The following is a 19699-nucleotide window of genomic DNA, read 5'->3' as shown; positions in this document are numbered from 1 at the left end:
AGCGAAAGGAAGAAGAAGGCAAGAGGAAAGGGTTAGGGGAGAAAAAAGTAAAGGAGGGGAAGGGAAAGGAAGGGAAGGGAGAAGAGTACAAGAGGAGTTTACTCTAGTTGAGATGAGGGAGGAGGGAAAAGAAGAAAAAACTAAACGACGAGAAGCGAGAGGAATGGAAGGAAGAGAAGGGTAAGAGGAATTTGGGAAAGAGGAGATAAAGGGATGAGGTTTAAGTCATACACGTGGAAAGATAAACATGTGTGTGATACATCAAACATCAGGGATCAAAACCTCACAGACGCGTATATATCATGCAGGAGGAACTTAAAAATGCATCTTTTGAAATAAGATCATCCATCAGTTTAGTTAAAAATTTTCGCGTCATGTTGAGAGCTCAAACATGTAGAGTTGGTTCCTGTATACTAAATACCAAAGGCTTCTTCCCCTTTATAAGGGAGGTAGCCAAATCAAAGACACGCACTGTACTTACTCCCACCCATTCCACTACAATCCACCACCCTTTCCCCCCCTCTCATCTTAGCTCCTCATGGATGACGGGTCGTACCTGTATCCTGCCCGCTGCTCGGGTCAGAAGCAATGCAGCAAGACATAGCATATCCACAGGAGGGCTGCCTCACCTACATGCGGTATTCTGAGATTGAAAACATCTTAACCTGCCAAGAAGCAGGTGCAGTGAAGAATCGCCTTTGCTTTGTTTTCATATCAAACAAGAGGTGGGAGCGCCAGGATGTAATCGGGGTGCATATCTAAGCGAGGAGGATCTCAAACAAAAGATGATTGGGTGAGAGAGAGAGAGATGTGTTCGAAGACCAACACTTCAGATATCAATTTTGATGATCATCATATCTTATTATCGCGCCAACATTGCACCCATGCTGAGGTGATAATGATTCGATTTAACTTCGCAAACTCCATCCTTTCAGAAGGCTCGGATAGTGCCCACCTTTGTAGTGTGGGATTTAATGAATCACGCCCTTGGTCCAACTCGCTGGCGGCAGCGTTCGAACTGCCGTCACTTCGACCTCCGCTGCAAGTAGCGACGCTCTAACTCGCCCGATTTTACGAAAACAATAAACAACAGTTTGAAGCAGATTTAGGTTTAAGAAGGAACTAGGCAAGAATTGGTTTATCAACAGAGTGGTTAAGAAATGAAATAGACTTAGTAACCTTGTAGTGAGCGCTGAAACTATTTGTTGTTTTAAGAGAAGATGAGACGATTTTATGGATGGGGATGACAGGTGGTAAGGGACATGGAACTGCCTGGTGTAGGCCTTATGGTCTCGTCTCCATTCTTATGTTCAGAAATCTGTGGTGGCTGCAAAGCCTTAAAGCCACCATTAAAGCTACCGCAGTAGTCGTTACTCCTTTTAAAACCCCTTTTTTGCCGCTTGCACCAGCGCCTCTATCCTCATCTCCTTGATTACTAACCCAACTACAACTTGGTCGCGTGATCGAAAGCGTGCTGGTCTCGCATTCGCTTGGGTTCGAATCCTGCACTTCTCTCCAGTTCCCATTGGTGACTTTATCACCTGCCCCCCACCCCCAAAGTCCCCAAAGCGCATAATAGGGCGAAGATATTCAGCTTTATCTATCTAGATAAATACATAGGTAAGTAAATTAATAGGCCGATATATGAATAAATAGATGAACAGACACATAAACAAACAAGATAAAAATACGGAATAAAACACTTAGGAACAGAAAGCATAAGACAGAACATCAAAAAGATTTTCCGAGTTGACGAAGTATTAAGAAACGGACTAAAGGATTTTGTTTTTCGTTCACGAAGATCTGGTTAAATGATACTGCGTATATCACGACAGCATTGCTGGCGACTGTGGAATATCAAACAAACGGAGATGATGACGGACAAGCGAGACGAGAGAGAAGACGAGCGGGGCATAATGAGGAAATTGAGTCTCGAAGAAGAAGAAGGAGGAGGAGGAGGGAGGAGATCAAAGGAAAGAAGTCAAGATATAAAATAACGAAGATGAAACTGAAGTGAAGATGGGAATAAGCCAATAGGTGAGTAATCACAATCCTGGAAAGAGGAATAGGAGGAGGAAGAGATAGAAAATGAGACTCGAAGATGAAGAAGAAGGGAGGAGATCAAAGGAAAGGAGTCAAGATATAAAATAACAAAGATGAAAATGAAATGAAGAAGGGAATGAACCAATAGGAAAGAGGAAGAGTAGGAGGAAGTGGAGGAAGAGATAGAAAATGAGACGGTGAGGTGTAGGAGGAGAGAGGGGCTGTGGAAAAGGAGGAGCAGGTGGAGGAGAAGCAAAGGGTGGAAGAGGAGGGGGAAGAGAAGAAAGAGGAGGAGGAGGAGGAGTAAGGGAGGAGGTTGTCAAAGATGATTAAGAGGAAAAGGAGGACGAAGAGGAGTAGGAGGAGGAGGAGAAGCAAAGAGTGGAAGAGGAGGGGGAAGAGAATTAGGGGGAGGAAGAGGAAGAGGAGGAGCAAAGGGGGAGGTTGTCGAAGATGATTAAGAGGAAAAGGAGGACGAAAAGGAGTACAAGGAGGAGGAGGAGAAGCAAAGGGTGGAAGAGGAGGGGGAGGAGAATTAGGAGAAGGAAGAGAAGCAGGAGGAGGAGGTTGTCGAAGATGCTTAAGATTAGAATTAGGAGATTAAAGTGCAAGGAGGAGGAAAAGGGGGGAGGGAAGAAGAAAGAAAGGAAGAGGGACGAGGAGTAGGAGGAGGAGGGGGAAGCAAAAGGTAAGAAAATGATAGGTAGAGGAGTCATGGTGGAGGAAGAAGGAAGGAGGAAGAAGAGTAGGGGTAGAGGAAGGTAGGAGGAGGAGGAGAAGACGATAAAGAGTAGCAGCATGAAATCTACTCGAGTTTATGTTGTCTGTGGGGGAGATCTCCCCAGCAAATGTGAACATTTATTTGTGTACTTTGACTTTGATCGCAGACTCTTTGGTCGAACCGACATTGGGTGAATTGGACCGTCTGGTAGACGGGTCAAGTACTACTTATGACAGAAGCTGACTTTTTTTTTCACATTCATACATATATCTTCTATGTTCATTAATTTATTCCATTCGTTTATTTTCATTTATCTATATATTTATTACTTTTTAAGGTGTTAACTGAATGAGAGATTTTCAAGGTGCTTTCATGACTAGCGAGAGATGACAAATATTTAAATCTGCAGAGAGAGAAAACATTGTACATTATTATGTTCATGCTTAACTGATGGATAAAGTCGTTACAATTTGAACCATTGCGGTGCAATTGTACATATATCTTAAAAAATATTTCTCGAACGTTAGCCTCAAGTATACAAACATGTAATTCATTCTGTACATTTACTACAACGAGGGCGGTGAATGTGAACACTGTGGAACGAAGCGGAACGGGGAAATTTGTGTGTTAAGGTAAGCAATACATAAAGAAGAATACGAGAATTTCTCCGAGGTCGACGCGCTGGACCAGCAGTGGGCGGAGCTTACGAGAGATCCAAGAAGGGGGCGACTATATACTCAGTGTCCATCGAGCAGTCAGAGGGTGAGTATTGCTCTCGCGACGGCTCCACCGTACCAACTTTCTTCATTTAATCGAACCTTTCTCGAGGTGTCATCGACAGTTTTATACTTTGGATTAGACTTCCACATCTGTGTTTTCTTCTACGAATGAATCTGAAGCTGTTATGTGACCCCGAAATGTGATTTAACCATCGAGAGCTGGAGCAACGTCGCAGACTCCATGATGCAACTGACTGATAGCACAGCTTCTAGCAACAGGTATGTGTAAGCTGGATTGACGTTGTAGTACATTCTACCCCCCAAATTGACGTGTATATTTACTCCCTCCTCTCTCCTTTCTTAATGATACAGAATCACAGTAAATTGGCTTATCAAGGTAGTAAAAGGTATATTTTTACTAAAGGACCTAATGGTGACAGTAAGTTTATCTTTTCGCTGGTGTGGTGGTACCGCGCGCGACCGCTAATTCAACGATCCTAGTTCTAGTCCCACCCAGGGCTGTAAATTTTAGCATCGCTGCGCTGCCAGCCGGCACTCCAACTATGTTGTGCAAGTAGTTGTGTGTAAGTTTAGTGTATGTGTTTGTGTGTACGTGTGTGTGCGTGTAGCTGTGTATGTGTGGAGACGTGTGTGCCTACGTGCATGTGTGTAGGTGTATGTACGTACGTGTGTGTGTGTGTGTGTGTGTTTGATAGTAAAGAACGCGATAGGAAAGATATAGTAAGAACGGAAACTGGTCAACAGTATATTAGAGTCCATCACGCTAAGTCGTTACTCCTTATATCAGATTGTACTTCCCCTTCACAGTTTTCATACCTTTCCTTTTTCTTCTCTCTCCCTTTCCCTCCCTCCCTCCCTCCCTCCCTTTTCTTTCTTCTTTCTTTTCCTTCCTCTTTCTTCTTTCTTCTTTCTTTTCCTTCTTCCTCCTCTTTCTTTTCCTTCTTCCTTTTCTTCCGCTTTCTTTTCATTTTCCTTCTTCCTCTTTTTTCCTTTTTCTTTCCTTCTTTCTTTTGATTCTCCTCTTTCTTTTCATTCTCCTTTCTTTTCATTTTCCTGCTGTTTCTTTCTACTTCATCTTTATCACTTCTCTTTTCTCCCTTCTCTTACTTTTCTCTCTCCCAGATCTGTCTCTCTACAATCTTCCTTATCCCTCTTCTCTCTTTTCTTACCTTCCCTTTTTCTCCTCTCTTCTCTCCTCTCTTTCCCTTGGTTCTAATATTATCCCGCCTTCTCCCTTGACCCTTTTCCTCTTTTACCTTCTGTTATTACTTTAGCTTATTTTCTCCCCAGTCCTCTCCTCTACCTCCTCTCTCTTATTTTCTCGTGTTTACTCCTCTACTCTCTTGTTCTCTTTTATTCCTCACGTTCTGCCCTCAACTCTTTTCTCCTCTACTCTTCTTTGTCCTTTCCTCTTCTCTCATGTTCTCTGCTACTCTTTTCTTCTCTTTTCTTCCTCTCCTCTCTCCTTTTCTCGTTTGCCATCATCTCTTCATGTTCTGTACTCTCTTCTTTTTTCTTACTTCCTTTTACCCATTCCTCTTCTCTCATGCTCTCTCCTCTCCACTCTCTCCTCTTTTCTTCCACTCCTCGTCATATCTCGTTTGCCCTCTTTTTCTACTTTTCCCTACTCTCTTCCGTCTCAGCTTATTGCCCTTCTCAGCCAATCCCCTCCTCTTTCTCCTTGACACCCCTGTGAATAGTTACACTATTCCACTTCCTCTCCACATGGTGTGTCTTAAATAAACACCACCGCACGGGCTCAAACAAAGCCCGTGGGAGTGATAATAAACTCCCAAATTAAAAGAAATAATAAATAAATCAATAAACTGCTGCCCCCCACCCTCGCCTCTCTCGTCCCCCCTCCTCGCAAGTCAGTCTTCCCACTCAGTCCATTGTGTCATTAACGCTTGTCTAATCGATGGAAAAGGGTGGGGGAGGGGGGCATCTCGACATTCTGTTTTGACACAGGACTAGTTTACTAGCCTCTAGGGCTAAAAGATACTTGTAAACTACCCCTCTACTTGTCCAATGTCAACGGAAAGCTAGTAGACTTGCCTCCAAACTGTCCTAGAGTGAACACTAACTTGCCTCCCAACATTTCTAGTGTGAACACTCGATGCCTCCAAGCTATCCTAGTGTGAACACTTACTTGCCTCCAAGCTATCCTAATGTGAGCACATACTTGCCTCCAAGCTATCCTAATGTGAGCATATACTTGCCTCCCAACTATTCTAGTGTGAACACTTACTTACCGAGTAGGTTGACTTGCAGCTAGCACTAACAGCTGCTAAACGAGAAAGGGTATTGTGGGGGTACAGGTATTTCTTAATCTACGCGATGTATAGTGAACGAGAAGCATCGTATAAATAGAAAGTCGCGTAAATTAAACAGGTATCCACCAAAAAAAAATCTTACGGAGTATTTCTGGATGTCAAAAAAAAAAAAAAAAAAAAATAATAATAATTCGAAGTCATAATTCAAATAAAATGTACTATTTTTATCAGTCGTGTTCAATCAAATTCGCTTAAAATCAAATTCGCGAAAAACAAAATCGCGTACATTAAGAATAACCTGTATTTCGCCCCCCCCCCACACCCTTTTTTTCCGCAACTTGCCAGAGTTGCTCAAAAAAGATTTTCGGAAGGAACGTCTCGTTTCTGTCTAACGTAATTTTTCACCCGGACATCTTTAAAAACCTCCCCTTCACTCTTTCCTCACCTCCACTCCCTCCTCCCCTCCACATCCCTCCTCCCCTCCACATCCCTCCTCCCCTCCACATCCCTCCTCCCCCACGCATCCCTCCTCCCCTCCGCATACCTCCACGCCCTCCTCCCTTCCACGCCCTCCTCCCGTCCACGCCCTCCTCCCCTCCACATCCCTCCCCTCCACGCCTTCTTCCACTCCCCTCTATTCCCTCCTCTCTCCTTTCTTCCCTCCACATCCCTCCTCCCCTCCACATCCCTCCTCTCCACATCCCTCCTCTCCTCCACTCCCTCCTCCCTTCCACTCCCTCCTCCCTTCCACTCCCTCCTCCCCTCCACTCCCTCCTCCCCTCCACGCCCTCCTCCTCTCCACTCCCTCCTCCCCTCCACATCCCTCCTCCCCTCTATATCCGTCCTCCCCTCCACTCCCACCTCCCCTCCACATCCCTCCTTCCCTCCACTTTCTCCTCCCCTCCACTCTCTCCTCTTCTCCACTCCCCTCTACTCCTTCCTCTCTCCTTTCTTCCCCTCCACTCCCTTCTCCCTTCCCCCCCTCCTCCCCTCTACATCCCTCCCCCCTTCCACTCCCACCTCCCCTTCACATCCCTCCTTCCCTCCACTCCCTCCTCCCCTCCACTCCCTCCTCCCCTCCGCTCCCCTCTACTCCCTCTCTCCTTTCTTCCCCTTTACATCCCTCCTTCCCTCCACTCCCTCCTCCCCTCCACTCCCCTCGACATCCCTCCTCCCCTCCACTCCCTCCACTCTCTCCTCCCCTCCACTCCCCTCTACTCCTTCCTCTCTCCTTTCTTCCCTCCACATCCTTCGTCCCCTCCACTCCCTCCTCCCCTCTACAGCCCTCCTCCCTTCCACTCCCACCTCCCCTTCACATCCCTCCTCCCCTCCACTTCCCTCTACTCCCTCTCTCCTTTCTTTCCCTTCACATCCCTCCTTCCCTCCACTCCCTCCTCCCCTCCCCTCCCCTCCCTCTTCCCCTCCACTCCCTCCTCCCCTCCACTCCCTCCTCCCCTCCACTCCCTCCTCTCTCCTTTCTTCCCCTCCACATCCTCCTCCCCTCCACTCTCTCCTCCCCTCCACTCTCCCCTCCCCTCCACTCTCTCCTCCCCTCCACTCTCCCCTCCCCTCCACTCTCTCATCCCCTCCACTCTCCCCTCCCCTCCACTCTCTCCTCCCCTCCACTCCCACCTCCCCTCCACATCCCTCCTCCTCTCCACTCCCTCCTCTCTCCTTTCTTCACCTCCACTCCCTCCACCCCCTCCTCCCCTCTACTCCCTCGTCCCTTCTTTCTTCCTCGCCACATCCCTCCTCCCCTCCACATCCCTCCTCCCCTCCACATCCCTCCTCCCCTCCACATCCCTCCTTCCCTCCACATCCCTCCTCCCCTCCACTCCCTCATCCCCTCCACTTCCTCCTCCCCTTCACTCACTCCTCCGCTCCACTCCCTCCACCGCTCCACTCCCCTCTACTCCCTCTCTCCTTTCTTCACTTCCCTCCTCTGCTCCACATCCCTCCTCCCCTCCACTCCCCTCTACTCCCTCTCTCCTTTCTTCACATCCCTCCTCTGCTCCACATCCCTCCTCCCCTCCACTCCCTCCACTACACTCCCTCCATTCCCTACTCCTTCGTTTCTCCTTTCTTCCTCTCTACATCCCTCCTCCCCTCCACATCCCTCCTTCCCTCCACTCCCTCCTCCCCTCCACTCCCCTCCAGTCCTTCCTCCCCTCCACTCCCCTCTACTCCCTCCTCCCTTCTTACCCTCCACTTCCCTCCTCCCCTCCACTTCCTTCCTCCCCTCCACATCCCTCCTCCCCTCCACTCCCACCTCCCCTCCACATCCCACCTCCCTTCCACACCCTCCCCCCTCCACTCCATCCTCCTCCACACCCTCCTCCCCTCTACTACTACCTCCCCTCTACACCTTCCTCCCCTCCACTCCCTCCTCCCCTCCACATCCCTCCTCCCCTCTACTACTACCTCCCCTCTACACCTTCCTCCCCTCCACTCCCTCCTCCCCTCCACTCCCTTATCTCCACTCCCTCCTCTCCTTCCCTTCTCTCCCTCTTCACTCCCTTCTCCCCTCCTCTCCCTTCTTCCCTCCTCTTCCTCCTCACCAGACGAAAGAGTTGGAAACTATCATAGGTCAACGGAGGTTTGAATCAGGTGCCGAGGTGCCATTATGGACTTGTTTATATATGTGTGTACCTGCTTGATTTGTGTGTGCATGATTGTGATTGCGTGTGTGCGCGCGCGCTCCCTAGAATGCCTGTGAGAATATTCCTCGTTATGTAGCTTCGTACTTGAAATTTGAAACTCTTCTTTTCTAGATATTAACGAAGATGATGACGAAATGCACAAAGCCTCAGATTTAGGGTAAATACGAAGTTGTGGAGACGCACCGAGAGAATGAGATTGTGGAATATCATTTACTTGGGGATTCAAGAATTTCTTCTCTTCTTCTTCTTCTTCTTTCTTTTTCTCCTTTCTTCTTTCTTTTCCTTCTAATTTGTTTTCCTTCTTTCTTTTCCTTCTTCTTCTTCTTCTTCCTCATTAGTTTCCTTTTCATCTTCTTCTTCTTCCTCTTTAGTTTCCTTTTCCTTCTTCTTCCTCTTTTTTCTTCTCCTTTTTCTTTTCATTCTCCTTTCTTTTCACTCTCCTCTTTCTTTTCATTCTCCTCTTTCTTTTCATTCCCCTCTTTCTTTTCCTTCTTTTTCTTTTCCTTCTTTTCCATTTCATTTTCTTTACTTCTTTCTTTTCTTTCTTCTCTTCTCCTTCTTTCTTTTCCTTCTTTCTTCATTCTTTCTTTTCCTTCTCTTTCTTTTCCTTTCTTTTCCTTCTTTCTTTTCCTTCCCCTTCATTGTTTTCATTCTTACTTTTCCTTTTTTCTTTCCCTTCTTTCTTTTCTTTCTTTTCCTTATCCTTCTCTTTCTTCAACTTTTCCCTCTTTCTTTTCCTTCTCCTTTTTTTTCCTTCTTTCTTTTCAGTCCCCTTCTCCTTCTTCTACTTCTCTTTCTTCTCCTTCTCTTTTCCTTCTCCTCTGTCTTTTCCTTCTTCTTTCTTTTCCTTCTTTCTTTTTCATTTTTATCTTTCCTGTCTTTCTCCTCTTTCTTTTCCTTCTGCTTCTTTCTTTTCCTTTTCCCTCTTCTTTCTTTTCCTTCTAATTTTCTTTTCCTTTTCCCTCTCTTCCCCTTTCTTTTCATTCTCCTTCTTTTCTTTCTTCTTTCTTTTCATTCTCCATTCTCTTTTACTTCTTCTCTCTCTACTCCTTCTCTTTCTTTTCCTTCTTTCTTCTCCTTCTTGTTCTCTTTCTTTTCCTTCCCCTTCTTTCTTTTCCTTCCCCTTCTCTTTCTTTTCCTTCTTCTCTTCTTCTTTTTTCCTTCTCCTTCTTCTTCTCTTTTTCATTATTCATCTTTCTTTTCCTTCTCCTTCTTTTTCTTTTCCTTTTTTTCTTCTTTCTTTTCCTTCTTTCATTCCCTTCTTCTCTTTCTTCTTTCTTCTCCTTATCTTTCTTTTCCTTCTTTCTTCCCCTTTTCCTTCTCTTTCTTTTCCTTTCTTTTTATTTTCATTATCCTTCATTCTTTTCCTTCTTTTCATTCTCCTTACTTTTCCTTCTCCCTTCTTTTCCTTCTCCTTTCTTTTCCTTCTTTTCCTTCTCCATTCTTTTCCTTCTCCAATCTTTTCCCTCTTCTTTCTTTTCCTTCTCTTTATTTCCCTTCCCCTTCTTCTTTCTTTTCCTTCTTCTCTTTGTTTTCCTTTTATTCTCTCTCTTCCTTTCTTTTACTTCTGTTTCTTCTCTTATTTCTTCTCTTTTCCTTCTTCTTTCTCCTCCTCTTCTTCCTCTTCCTTTTTCACAGAGTCAGGGGGAAGTTCAATTTTGAGCATGATGGGGAGGATTATATTTGAGGAGGATTTAGGGGTGAGCAGCTACAATGGGTTGTGGTAAAAAAAGTGTGCAGAATATAAAAGCTAAGAAAAAATAAGGGACAAGATTGCTCAATCGTTACAAAACGTGTATGTGTTTGTGTATTTGTTTGGCTGTGTGTTTATGCTTATGAATATGTATGAGTGTGTTTTGGGTGTATGTGCGTGTATGTATGTACATTTTTTTAAGTTGTAATTGGTGTAAATTTGGTAGCAAAAGGTTTCCCATAGCCGAGTGAATTCCCCTGTGTTTTTCTGCGTTCTGTTTTGAATTTGACTTTTTCTAGAAGTTCCTCGGATGCCCGTAGACCTAAATGGCGCTTACCAGGCACCACATCGTATAATTGTAATAGAATTAAAAAGAAATGAAATTATTCTTTAGTTCACAAAAATCTACTTCGTGTATTTGGAAAACCTTAATACATCACTTTTGTTAAGCTAATGATATCGCAGAAGGAAACAACAGTTTCTTTGTAGTGTAGCGAGAAAAAAAAATGTTTTTACTCAAACTTCACTTTTTATGTAAGCGAATACAATTGATCAAAAATCTATTTAGAAACGCCTTTGTTGTGTTCATTTGTGTAAAGACGAGATTACTTGTTACCCGTGTTCAAAGACGACAAATTGTACATATCGAGATGGATTTTTCTTTAAACAAGTTATGCTGATAAAACGAGACAGTCATGTTTGCCACAATTTGCAGTTTTAGGTCAGTTATACGAGACGTTCTGAACACTTGACACATTCAAATGAGAAACATTGTTAGTCGGAAATGTGACGACAGGCCGTGGAGGATCGGGTAATGGAAATTCCCTTTCGGATAACCCATCGTTTAACTCGGCAGAATGTGGTTTCATAGTCTTGATAAACAATTCTCCTGAGCCACTAAGGGCTAACAAGTACGTTTCTCTTGTCGAGATTCAGATGTTTATAATTAATAATACTTTGATTTATAAATATTTTTTTATGTAATTTAATATTTCGGTCATTCATAGTTATAATTACACACAATTAAATATAGTATTTTGATTTATGATATTTTATAATATTTCAATATTGAACCAATATTTTTTTTATTTGTCGTTGAACACAGTATGTGAAAACTTCTCCCGTTTAGATTTTATGTAGTCAATATTTCAGGGATTTAGTGACATCCCTACGGACCAGAGCCACGCAGTATACCTTAATTATTAGAGATTAGAATCCAGTCAGAAATAAAAACTGCCAATTACTTTTAGCTTCCTATTACCTAATTTTTATTGGCTATTTCAATATCTTCTTTGCTGCCACTATAATTCCACGTATTTGGTGCGATATTGCACCAAGTAATAGAGGCGGTAGTTATTGCTAACGAAAGATTAATAGTGTATAAATACAGGGTGTCCCAGAAAAATGTACTCTGACATAACGAGTAGCTAAATGTAACATAGGATACAAGCACAGGGAAGGGGTGGGGGAACAGACTTACTGGGGGGGGAGTAGGAAGACTAAAATTTTACTTAGATTTAATTACTTATAAACTTGAAGCATCAATTTTGTACCTATGTAAAAAAAACAATGCATTTACTGTCTTTCAAAGTATACGTACATTTTATTGGGACGCGTTTGCAATTCCTTTTAACCTTGGCAGCCAAAGCCACACTATCGAAATCAATAGCTCTATTCCAGTAGAATTGCCTTTACCAGTGTAGAAATTGGTTTGACTAGACTCGCCAGAGCCCTCCATAGTCTGTCGTGATTTTATTTTGAAAATTAGATTTTATTTCAGATACCCATTCTTCATTTAAAGGCCGCTGGAAGACTAATGTTACCTTGTATCTAATTTTCAGATATACGATTACCCTGCGATCACATGAGGTGAAAGAGGCGCTCAGAGGGAAATCCAAGTTCTGATACTGTCATGGAACCATGAAAATGAAAACAGAAGTCAACAGAAACCCAAACTGACGGCAAAGAAGAGAAAGAGGAAAATCAAATTTATGGTGATGTGATAGAACCATGAAAATGAAAACAGAAGTCAACAGAAACCCAAACTGACGGCAAAGAAGAGAAAGAGGAAAATCAAAGTTATGGTGCTGTGACAGAACCATCAAAATGAAAACGGAAGAGATCAACAATACCTAAACTGATAACAAAGAAGAGGAAGCAAGCCATTAAGTATAAAGTAACTATAGCAACTATTTTTATATAGTTAATAGACTCGTGTATGTTGTATTCAATCACTGAACAATTAGTAATAAACTGTAAAAGGTCACTGGTTGTTGTTTATTTGTATCCTTTTTGTGTGCTTTTACTCGTGCAGACTTTAAACACTTCCTCTTAAAGTTCTTAAGGTGTTAAAGGGTATCCCTAAAAGCACCCTGGAGGAAATATTAAATACTTTCGTGTAAGGATTATACTTTATCCATTTTTTTACTGAAAATGAAAAAAGTCCATAGAAATCAGTTTTGTTCATATCCGTTCCGTTTTCTCTTATTTGCAGTTAATTGAGAGTTAAAAGCAGGAAGCAGTAGGCTAATGTTGGAGAGCGGGTATCTGGTTGATTTAGAGTTTAGATTTAGGGTGTCCGGGCTTTAAGAACCATTGCTCTACAGGAAGTCGGTCATTGCTTGTGACTAGGACTAGGTGGTGGAGAGAGAGAGAGAGAGAGGAAGGCGTGAATATGTAACGGGAGCGTGCGAGGGATGAATCGGGGACAAGACATGGCTGTAGATGACTGGAGGACCGTACAGCCGGTCGGCAGGTGAGTCGGAATGAAGGCTTTAGTGATGATGATAGTGGTGGGGATGCGTTATGATGGATTGTGGACTACACCATTAAGGTATATTGAATTCCGGCTGTCGGCTGGCAATGAAGATGTCATCAAGAGTCGGACTGCTGATGTGTATTGGCTTTACTAACAAGAGGAACTGAGGGAGGGGCGAGGTGGAGAGTATTTGGGATCTGCTGTGACGTTACTGTACTTAGGAATGGACTTGTGTTATAACAGATTGGACGGGGGATAAGGTGATAATGGCGCATGCGCGCGCGCGCACACACACATACACACACACACACACACACACACACACACACACACACACACACACACACACGGCTATGATACTTGTTTACTTTATGGCAGAGATTTCACGTTTGGTAGCGTGTTTTATCCTATATTCAGGTGTTTATTGTAATATACGGCACTCGATATACAATTTGTGTATAATTTTGATATGACAAGAAGCTACACCGAGGGTTTAATGAAATCTTGAGCTTTGTATCTATTTTTCCAATAGTCCCCAAAGATCAACGTCAAAAGTGTTTTGATCGCAGCTATTCAGCGCCTCCTGTCGTATCTAAGATGTTTTTCTTATGGGCTTACGAGTTATGTTGTAACTATCTGTGACACCAGAGAGGGTCCACCACAACCACAACCTGTACCAAAACCACTTGTCAGTTTGCAACCATTGTCGCCTCTGTAACCAACCAACCACACTCGATATATTTTTTTTATTTATTCTTTTATTCATTTAATTTATTTTTATCGATTATTATTATTTACTTTTTTTTTTTTTTTTCTTCTCTGGAGAACATAATCAAGCCATCCCACGCAGTACACGACTCGTATAACACATTTCCTCATGCAACCTTTATGTATCCTGTGTGGCCACATTTTCTTTTCTTTATTTAATTTCCGGAGAGCATAATCAGGTCATCCCACGCAGTACGCAGCTCGCACAACACAATTTGTCATGCAGCCAATGTGTTTCCTCTTTCGCCACATTTTCTAACATAAAACAAATATATCTGATTTTAATCTCTGGAATCTGTCTCTCTGAAAACAAGGAATGCGATTTCAACATGAATACACACACACACACACACACACACACACACACACACACACACACACACACACACACACATATATATATATATCTATATATATATATATATATATATATATAATTTTAATCATTGAAGCTTTTTACCTTCGTGAGAAAGGCGAGAATGGGCTCTTAAAAGCTCTTAAAAATGGGCTCTTTAACTCCATTATAATTTCATTGAAATGAAATTAAAGGTCGAAAGTAGTATTGTTTGTGGTGTTTCATTTGTATTTGTGACCACGCCTGAAACATAACCTTGATAACGTAACCTAACCTACCTTACCCCCAACCTAACCTGATATTGCCTAATTTAACTGTCCAATCATTCCCGATTCAGATAACAGTGGAAATAATTCCATGTCAACTGTGCTTTGCTGCATTGCTTCTAACCTGGGCAGTGGGCAGGAGACGAGGATGACCCTTCATCCACGAGGGGCTGAGACGGGAGAAACGAATGGATGACGGATGGGAGTGGGTGGATGCCTTGTCTGGCCACCCCCCTTATAAGGGGGATAAATAAATTTCCTGCGGTGGTTGGGGCATGTTGAAAGAATGGAGGAGGTAAAGAGAGCAAAGACAAGAAGGAATTGGACACCAAAATGAAGAAAGTACCCAGAGGAGGTGAGACACTGGGAGGAATACAGCTTGCCAGGACGGGAAGAGCTTGGAAGAAACGAGACACCACAAGGCAGAGGGGAATGGAAAAAGAAGCTTGCCCGACAGACACATAATCTCGTCAATTGCTTTCCTGAAACAGTTCCTGAAACTTCTTGTGTTTCCATCACCCCCTGTCCTTCATTTTCATCCTAACCCAGTCCACAGTCCGCGTCATTTCATACAAAAATGATGATAATAAAAAAAATCGGTTTCTGTCCAATCATACTTTTGAAAGACGACGAGCGACATGACGTCACGATACAGTTGCCCGATACGAATAATATTGCACATTAATTCCGCCTACCATCACTGGGATTTAACCAAAACTCTGCAGTCTTCAGCACAAAGATGTTCCGTAACTTTGTGTCCTGTTATATATTCATGAATTTAATCTCGCGTTAGACAGGATTTACAGTTAATAGGCTCTTTCATGTCAAAGCTATCTCCCACATGGCAAGACTAATCGCATTGAGTCGGAGAGTTTAGTTTTTGTGTTTCTATCTCCGGCTCACACTGATAAACGTAGTCGACAGAGGGGAAAGGATGGGATGAGGGACAGGTCTTGATAACCAAGGAACGTTACAAAGAACAGAGACTACAGGTATGCTGGATTAGTAAGAACACGAGATCTGGACGGACATGCGCCTTAGTCTGAATGTAAATTATCAACAAGATATTCCCCTTTTCTCAGTTAGATTAAGGTTAGGATTCATTTCAGACATACGAGCCCCGGGCTGTGTTTGTCCTGGCTTCTCCGGGGTGCTCGGCTATTCATCGTTCAATAACTTAATATCCTGTTCAATTGTCTTCGACAATTCTTCCCTTCCCTTTTCTTCTGATTGGTTGGTCTTCAGTCGTGACGTCATATCGCCTCTTCTGATTGGCTGCACCTCAGTCGTGACGTGATGTCACTTCTGATTGGCTGGTCTTCAGTCGTGACGTCATGTCGCCTCTGGCTGCTCCTCAGTCGTGACGTAATGTCACTTCTGATTAATAGCAAGGGTGATACAGGCATGGTCATCATATTAAGACAGGAGGCAGGACTCGTAGTAAGGGATTTTAATTGGACAAAATTAGGTTTAAATTGGAAATAGGTAAGAACTGGTTTCTCAATAGTTAAGGAATGGAATGGACTTAGTGACCGCCGAATCTATTGTTTGTTTGAAGAAAATGTTAGATGATTTTATTGAAAGGTATGATAGGTGGTCATGGACACGGTACTACCTAGTGTAGGTCTTATGGCCTCTTGCAGTCTCTTATGGGCAATGCTGTTAGATGAAACACATCACACACTCGTCTCCTTGGTCAAAGTGGAGAGTGGAGAGCTGAAATATAAAAGGAGTGCGTATTTTCTTTATTTGAATGGAAAATAAAGTGAAGAGAAAGCTACAGGGGAGTCTTGCATCCCAAGCCTTGGTCAAACAAGCTTCTGAAATCGCTGGGTACGGCTTGGTTGACCAGCTACAGATTCTCGCTGGTTACAGCTACCCATACGAACGGTTTCCCCTGGCATCTAGGGATACCGATAGCCGACTTGACGAGTGGTGTGACCAAACAGCTGCGCGTATAGCTGTCAATTCGGGGGGAAACGAAAGCCAGTCTAGCGTTAACAAAAGCAAGTGTGACCAAAGCTTCGCGAATGGTAATACCTCAACTGCGCATCGGGGTCAGGCGCCTTTTAGAGACACGACCGCACAAATGAACATTAGATTTGTCTTTAACTCTCGCGTCATGTTAACTTTAATCAGGCATAACTCGCATTAGCATCGAGCAAACAATATTTACAAATCGCATAATGGCTTTTGATTTTTTTTTTTTCTAAACTAACGAGCTCGTATTTTTTCAGGCAATAACGTTTGCTATCCATGAAATTTGATTACGATGAATGTGTCAGAATCATTATATTTCTTTCAAGCTTGTTGCATAATAAAAAATACATTTGGTATATCATTATCTCGCGATTTTGCTGATTAACAGATATTTCATCGAATATCGAATATTTTACGAAAGGAATAATTGAGGTCATATTTGCAAGCTTTCCATGTCATTACGCGTTGAACACAATGGTTCACCTGCGTAACAATTAAGGGAACCTTATATTCGTGGAGGGTAACCAAAATGAAATACTGTGTCCATATTTTCACAGCTGTTTTATTATTTCATATTTATATTTTTCTTATATTTTTATTATTATTAATATTTCCAGGAACAAGTTGATTCTTGTTTTCAAAACATTACCTGGCCAAACATTCTCTTACTAAGTGAAGGAAAGTGCCTCATACATGATTTATGATTTGATGTACATATATATATATATATATATATATATATATATATATATACACATGTATATAATATATATATATATATATATATATATAAAGGCAAATGTTAGCAAGAGGTTTTCTCTTAAACATATTTTGTTAAAAACAACAGGGCATTCTGCACTACAAAGCTTCTTAAGTACTTTCTAGTCTTCTGAACGATCTTTGATCCAGAGAAAGGGGGAATAATAGAATACCTATAGACATTAGGAATTTTTGTTGGGAAAAGTATACAGATGTTTCGCTAAATGCAATTAGAATTTTCAGTGTAACATACAGGTAGAGTACAAGACAAAGAAAAATGTATGTATATGTATGTGTATATGTATATATGTGTATATATATAATATATATATATAATATATATATATATATATATGTGTGTATATATATATATATATATATAATTATATTTTTTTTTTACTCTTTTTTTCCAACAATTTCCTTTCCCGTCTCCCTATACTTTCTCTTGTCAATCTCCATTTCCACTTCCATCTTTGCTCCTTCTACTTCCTGTCCATCGCCCCCTTCTTTCTCCCCTTCGAAATCCATTTTCCTTTGTCACTTAATCCTTTTTGTTTTTGTTTTGATTCGTCCTTCCTTTTTTCCTTTTCTTTTACGCCTTCCCCATTGTACCTCTATATCTGTTTCTCTTTTCCTGTCGCATGCCTTGTTTTTCTCAGCTGTCCAATTAATCTCACTCTCGTTATTTCACTATGAAACTATCCAACCGCCTCTCATCAACTAATCTCTCCTCCCCTCCCGTTTTCTTCCCTTCTCTCAGCTCCACTTCCCTTCACTTCTAGTGATAGGACGATACCAAGTTTATTAACGATTTCTATGCGAGTCCCGATAATGCTCTTATCCTCAGATTCCGAGACCTGTAGATCATGATTATTTTCAGGTTCGGGAAACAGATACTTTACGAACAAATTCCACTTATTAATCACCTCGTAGTCTGAGGTTTAGAGAAGTATCGGCACTCGAATCGAATTCGGAAGTTTTGTGAAGTATCGGAAATCGTATCGGAATCGGAAGTTTAGAGTAGTATCGGAACTCGTATCGGGATTGGAAGTTTAGAGAAGTATCGGAAGCGTCCCGTCACTACTTTCTCTCCCGTCTCCCTTCCCATCCCATCCCATCCCTTCCTACCTGGATTCCGATACTCGACTTGTCTCTTCTTTCTCTCTTCACCCCTTTTCCTTAGCTTTAGCTCCCATTTTCACCCCCACTTTTTAGGTTCCCTTCTAACCCATGTCATAAGAACGGAGGAGACTACAAGGGCCTATACTAGGCAGTTCCATTTCCCTTCCAACCCATCTCATAAGAACGGGAGAGACAACAAGAGGCCATAAGGCCTATACTAGGCAGTTCCGTGTCTCTTCCAACCCATGTCATAAGAACGGAGGAGACTACAAGAGACCATAAGGCCTATACTAGGCAGTTCCATGTCTCTTCCAACCCATGTCATAAGAACGGAGGAGACTACAAGAGACCATAAGGCCTATACTAGGCAGTTCCATGTCCCTTCCAATCCATCTCATAAGAACGGGAGAGACAACAAGAGACCATAAGGCCTATACTAGACAGTTCCATGTTTCTTCCAACCCATCTCATAAGAACGGAAGAGACTACAAGAGACCATAAGGCCTATACTAGGCAGTTCCATGTCCCTTTCAACCCATGTCATAAGAACGGAGGAGACTACAAGAGACCATAAGGCCTATACTAGGCAGTTCTATGTCCCAACCCATCTCATAAGAACGGAAGAGACTACAAGAGACCATAAGGCCTATACTAGGCAGTTCCATGTCCCTTCCAACCAATCTCATAAGAACAGAGGAGACTAAAGAGACCATAAGGCCATGTCCCAATGCATTTTATAAGGACATAAGACTGGAGTAGACTGTAGGAGACCATAAGGCCTACACTAAGCAGTTCCACGTCCCAAACCATCTCATACATAAGTCTGGGGGAGACTGCAAGAAACCATAAGGCCTGCACTAGGCAGTTCAATGGCCCAAACCATTTCATAAGGGCATGAGACTGGAGGAGACTGCAAGAGACCATAAGGCCTACACTAGGCAGTTCCATGTCCTTTCAACCCATCTCGTAAGAACATAAGTCTGGGGGAGACTGCAAGAGACCATAAGGCCTACACTAGGTAGTTCAATGTCCCTCACCACCTGTCATCACTTTCTCCTGACTACCCATCCTCGCCTCTCTTCAAATCCCTCCTCTCCCCTCTTTATCTCTCTCTCTCTCCCTCCCCTCTCTCTCTCTCTTTTCTTGATTATCCCCTATTATTTCATTCCCTTGCCCTCCCCTCCCGTCTTTATCACTTCCGACGACTTCCTTTGGGTCAGTGAATGACGAAAATATGATATCTCTCCCACCTACCGTATATAATTCATTCTACTTGAACACACATCCCTGAAAAAAAAAATTGGAACTCCTGTACTTGGCATAATTGTCTAAACACTAAAGAGTTTCGAAATTTATTATTTACTACCAGAGGATGTGTGTGGATCAGCACGATTTTGTGTCACATGTTGGACTCGTGATCGACAGCTGTTGTCCTCCCGGATGAGATCTCAGAGCTCTTAAATAGCCTGATCTGTAGATAATGCTGTGACCTTATCCCAACACACGAGAATTTGAGTGCCGTTTGCGTGTATGTATGTATGTGTGTCTATGCATGTGTGTG

The 19699-nt window shown here is 42.7% G+C and overlaps 1 long non-coding RNA gene across 1 annotated transcript; it reads left to right on the top strand.

The window, feature by feature from the left end:
- Window positions 1-3517: 3517 nt before the first annotated feature.
- On the top strand, window positions 3518-12396 carry LOC143027471 (uncharacterized). The gene is made up of 2 exons (XR_012966604.1): window positions 3518-3762; window positions 11972-12396. It is a non-coding gene; the product is annotated as an uncharacterized LOC143027471 (long non-coding RNA).
- Window positions 12397-19699: the final 7303 nt, after the last annotated feature.

The sequence above is a fragment of the Oratosquilla oratoria genome, chromosome 8, assembly GCF_046742065.1.
Source record: "Oratosquilla oratoria isolate Oo_2021 chromosome 8, ASM4674206v1, whole genome shotgun sequence".
Taxonomy (NCBI): Eukaryota; Metazoa; Arthropoda; class Malacostraca; order Stomatopoda; family Squillidae; genus Oratosquilla; species Oratosquilla oratoria.
The sequence above is the reverse complement of the archived record's forward strand: the minus strand, read 5'-3'. Positions and strand labels throughout refer to the sequence as shown.